Source organism: Salvelinus sp. IW2-2015, unplaced genomic scaffold, assembly GCF_002910315.2.
Source record: "Salvelinus sp. IW2-2015 unplaced genomic scaffold, ASM291031v2 Un_scaffold3245, whole genome shotgun sequence".
NCBI classification, from domain to species: domain Eukaryota; kingdom Metazoa; phylum Chordata; class Actinopteri; order Salmoniformes; family Salmonidae; genus Salvelinus; species Salvelinus sp. IW2-2015.
Genome location: NW_019944532.1, coordinates 110,592 through 116,297, shown reverse-complemented (window position 1 = coordinate 116,297; position 5,706 = coordinate 110,592). Strand labels below are relative to the sequence as shown.

The 5,706-nt window shown below is 46.2% G+C and overlaps 1 long non-coding RNA gene across 1 annotated transcript; it reads right to left on the bottom strand.

Annotated features, from left to right (window-relative positions):
• Positions 1 to 682: 682 nt before the first annotated feature.
• LOC112075580 (uncharacterized) lies at positions 683 to 1,381 on the bottom strand. Its single transcript, XR_002895002.2, has 3 exons — positions 1,333 to 1,381; positions 842 to 913; positions 683 to 752 (listed from the first exon to the last, which is right to left on the bottom strand). It is a non-coding gene; the product is annotated as an uncharacterized lncRNA (long non-coding RNA).
• Positions 1,382 to 5,706: the final 4,325 nt, after the last annotated feature.

Genomic DNA, 5,706 nt, shown 5'->3' with positions numbered 1-5,706 from the left:
TCTAAGAAGGTGGTTAAGGGTATTGTGTGTTAGTCAGATCAGTGCCGAGATGTTTCTAATCTTAATGATTATTGCCTTTAACCTTTATCACTACGATCCTTGGTGTGCTCTGTACTCCTCAACTGAGCCAACAGGATATGTGTGTGTAGGAGGGGGTAGCACCATTGGTACAGATTCTTGACACAGACACACCCCTGTCTTACCTGTCACTGATAGTTGTCTCTCTCAGAGCTAATTTAGTAACACGGTGTTTCCACTGTTCTAATATTAACTCTACGTGTGGAGCTCATGCGAAACCTTTTCTCTGAGCTGTTGGTCCAAACCGCTCTCGTCTGTCTTCCTCTCACCCTCTCCTCTTCCTCTCTCTCTCTCCCTCTCTCTATTCCTCTCTCTCTCTTTCATCTTCTCTACTTCTCTCTTCTCTCTCTCCTCCTCTCTCTCTTCTCTCCCTCTCTAATTCCAGTAGTACATAATAGGACACTACGTAACAAAAGTAGTGACGTGTAGGTGGTTGGTCCGTCACGGCTGTTCTACGGTGTGGACGGAGTGCTAATATGTACGAAGGGGGTTTCTCCATATACATATTAGTTTGTCAGGTATCTGATAGTTCGTGGTGGTTTGCATGTGTGTCCATTTGTGTGTGAGAGGAGGAAATAAGTTTGTTTGATTGTGTTTCTGTGATTACAGACCTTTGCCCCATGTGGTCCTCTCAACCCCGGCAGACCCATCAATCCTGGGTCTCCTTTCTGTCCCTGGAAACAGAAGGTTTATTCACCTGCGTGTTGCTGACACCACAAGACCTCCATCGAGAGGTATTCATTAAGAGGGGTGAGAGACTTACGTTGGGTCCCTCTGGACCGGGCCATCCAGCTGGTCCGTGTCTACCTGGTAACCCGGGAGGACCAGTACGACCCTGGAGTAAACAAAAGGCACATTTACACTACTGCAAAAAAGGATTGACTAAATTCCATACAGATGAAACACACTAGTGTATTAGGATCCACAGAGAAGCATTGTTAAAGGAAAGCGAAAAATTTCAAAGCTCGTAGAAAACAATGGTGATACATTAAACTGTCTCTCTTGAAACTGTGTCAGACCTGCTGCAGACCCGATCCAAGACAGTATTTAAATCAATAACCACAGAACTCCAACTGATGAATGAAACAAAAGAGACACAGGATAGAAAAAAAAAACACAGGATTTTTTATAAAATATCTTGAATCCTGAGCGAACAAGATATCTGACTTCAGCTTGGTGCCCCATTAAACAGTGTGGTGTGGTGTGGTGTGGTGTGGTGTGTGGGTGTGTCTTTGTGTCTGTGTGGAGTCTCACCTTTGACCCTGGTCGTCCGATCTCTCCCTGGATGACAAGAAGAAACGAGGGATGTGTTCATTAGTACTCAGAGAATCTGTTAAGGACACAATGTATGATAAACACAAACACACACACACACACAAAATGCCTTCCGCACAAGATGTGTCTCTGATGGTGTCAATAACATCTCTTATGCACACAAACAGACATGTAGACACACAGACATGTAGACACACAGACATGTACAGTCGTCGCCAAAAGTTTTGAGAATGACACAGTAGACACACAGACACAAGACACAAGAACATGGTAGAACACACAACATTGATTCACACAGACATGTAGACAACACAAGACATTGGCAACGACAAGGCACACTGAGACACACCACAGACACAAGACATGTAGACACACTAGACAGCTTAGAACAACAGTGAACAACAGACATGAAGACACACGAGACACACATAACATTCACCTGTTCGTCCCTGTGTCACTCTAATTCCTGGTCATCCCACTGGGACCCTGAAAACAATTGATACAGCTCACACATTTATAATGACACACACCACACACACACACACACACACACACACAACACACACACACACACACACACACACACACACACACACACCACACACACACACACACACACACACACACACACACACACACACAACACACACACACACCACACCACACACACACACAACACACACACACACACACACACACAACACACACACACACCACACAAACACACCTCATGGTCCTGGGGGTCCGTTGGGTCCCTGGGGTCCTGGTTCAATCCAGGGATCACAGGCAGGTGATCTTCCTTCTCCTCCTGCCTCCTCTCCTCCTCCTCCTCCTTCCTATCACTGGATAGTCAACTTCAAACACAGGTTATGTAACAGTGTCTGATTGGGTATCCAACAGTAGCTGTCTGTCATTAATGTGAGCTAAAGTCCAGGCAATAGCTGTGGGTCTTCAGGTGCAAGACAAGGTTACTCATCAGTTATGGTCGTGGGTGGGTGGGTGGGTGTGTGTGTGTGTGTTTGTGTGGTGTGTGTGTGTGTGGTGTGTGTGTGTGTGTGTGTGTGTGTGTGTGTGTGTGTGTGTGTGTGTGTGTGTTGTGTGGTGTGTGTGTTGTATAACCTCACCGCAGTCCGTCGCTTCCAGAGCAGGGTAGGTGGAGGAATGTGGGCGGGAGGGGCCAAGAGACAACAGGGTTCAACCTCACTGGCTCACCAGGGACCTGAGGGCTGACAGACACATGGCAGAACCAATGACAGACAGCCATTTAAGAAGAATCGTTTTTAGGATAAAGTAATCCTCCTACCCCCCCTCCCCCTTAAAAGAGTTAGATGCACTATTGTAAAGTGGTTGTTCCACTGGATATCTTGAGGTGAATGCACCAATTTAAGTCGCTCTGGATAAGGAATCGTCTGCTAAATGACTTTTAAATGTAAATTGTAAATGTAAATCGATAAAGCTGAAACACATGATGGAGTTTGAGTCTAGCAGTCAGAGGTGACACCTCCTCACACACACACAACCACACACACACACCACACACACAACACCTCACATACAACACACGACACACACACACCACACACCACACCACACACCACGACACACAACCACACACACACACACACACCACACACACACCCACCACACACCACGCACACACACACCACCACACACACACACACAGCACACACTGGCCGCGCGCACGCACAAACACACACGCACAGCACACACACACACACACGCACATACACCGCCACCACCACACACAACACACCAACACACACACACACCACACACACACACACACACACACACAACACACACACACACCACACCACACACACACACACACACACACACACACACCACACACACACATCACACACCACACACACACAGCACACACACACACTCACGGCAGTCTTACCTGTTTGAGCATATGGAGTACGATGGTGTAAGGGATGGTATGAAGACTGGCGCCATGTTCTGGCAGAGGAGGAGCTGACAGACACAGTCCTATCACCACCATCTCCATTGCAATATCTCTAGTACACACACACACACAACACACGGAGGTAAAGCTCGAGTAGGTGCGGGTTGTGTCATGACCGGCTCGTTGCGGAACAGATGGGTCAAGACGCTTTAATTACAGGTCGCGCGCTACACTCCCTCAGCTCATGCGCCAGATAAGAACCCCTCTCTCTCTCTCTCTCTCTCTCTCTCTCTCTCTCTCACCCCCCTCTCCCCCCCTCCTCTCTCTCTCTCTCTCTCTCTCTCTCCCACTCTCTCTACTACGACGGAAAATAAAATGAGCAACATGTTCATTCAGACGGACAGAGGTGGAATCAAATGAACTTTTGTTTTCATCCCCCCTCTAACTGCAGTAAAGGCAACGTTCAGCAAAACATGTTCCCAAACCCAAAAATCCAAACATCCCCAAACATCCCAAAACATCCCAAATATCCCCAAACATCCCAAACATCCAAAACATCCCAAAATATCCCAAAACATCCCAAGACATCTCAAAACATCCCCAAACATCACAAAAATATCCCAAAACATCCCAAAACATCCCAAACATCCCAAGACATCCCAAAACACCCGAGACATCCCAAAACATCCGAACATCCCAAGACATCCCAAGACATCCCGAGACATCCCAAAACATCCCAAGACATCCCAAGACATCCCAAAACATCCCGAGACATCCCAAAACATCCCGAGACATCCCAAGACATCCCAAGACATCCCGAAACATCCCAAAACATCCCAAGACATCCCAAGACATCCCAAAACATCCGAGACATCCCAAAACATCCCAAGACATCCAAAGACATCCCAAAACATCCCAGACATCCCAAAACCATCCCAGAAACATCCAAAACATCCCGAACATCCCAAACATCCCAAACATCCCAGACATCCCAAAACATCCCGAGACATCCCAAAACAGATTCGCTGTAACAAAACCCGTGTTATTCCTGGTGCGTCTTGACAGCAGTAAAAGGACGCAMCACCGGTTCCCTCCTGGGCTTTGGGGGAGAGCGTCCTCTTGCTGATATCAAACCTCTTGTCTATTCAGTCACAAACATTCAACACCTGCGAGTCATTTATCATGTAATACATACATATAGATAAGACACAGCAGTGTAACAGGGTGCCGTTACCTCGACGGTATTCTGTTCAAATATCCCGTCGAATCCACAACTTGAGATCTTTTGGTTGCGATGATTTCCCCAGATTCTTCGCCCTGTCCCTCTACTTCCTCGTCATTTAGAGGTAAGCTAATGTATCCCAAGCTTGTTTATCAATCAGATTCACTTATAGATCCCTTTCCTTCCGTTGTTGTTGTTGTTGTTGACACAATTAAATTAGAGCTGGGTGCCTTTTATATGGCGCGACAGTGAGGAGCTGCGTCGCGACAGTGAGGAGCTGCGTCGCGACAGTGAGGAGCTGCGTCGCGACAGCAGCCCTGAACAGTACTGGCTGCCAGTGGCTGGAGGCAAGGCACAACTCAGCAAATATCTTTGGATATGAAATCTGTCTGTAGGAATGCAGCCTAACCTAACGCAGTGCAATATATGCCCAATATCTAATAGCCACTGCCACCTAGTGGAAGTACCGTGAAAACATAGAAAAATTAGAAGTGACACCCTTGCCTTTCTTGCACTTGTCTTGTCTTTTATTGTCTTAATGTCACGTTCTGACCTTAGTTCCTTGTTTATGTCTTTATTTTAGTTTGGTCAGGGCGTGAGTTGGGGTGGGCATTCTATGTTGTTTTTCTATGTTTTGTTCTGTAGGTTTTTTTCTATGTGTTTGGCCTAGTATGGTTCTCAATCAGAGGCAGGTGTCGATCGTTGTCTCTGATTGAGAATCATACTTCGGTAGCCTGTTTTCCCACTGTGTTTGTGGGTGGTTGTTTCCTGTTTAGTGTTTTTGTTTCACCTTTCAGGACTGTTCGTTTGTTGTTTTGTCAAGTGTTGCTTATTTTATTAAATAATATGAACACTTACCACGCTGCACCTTGGTCCTCCTCTCCTTCTCCAAACGACATGTAGACACACAGAATGTAGACACGACAGACATGTTACAGTCGTCGCCAAAAGTTTTGAGAAATGACACAAATATACATTTTCACAAAATCTGCTGCCTCAGTTTGTATGATGGCAATTTGCATATACTCCAGAATGTTGAAGAGTGATCAGATTAATTTGCAATTCAATTGCAAAGTTGTGAGTGTTGACCGAGGACAAGGCTGGAGATCACTCTGTCATGCTGATTGAGTTTGAATAACAGACTAGAAGCTTCAAAAGGAGGGTGGTGCTTGAATCATGTTCTTCCTCTGTCAACCAT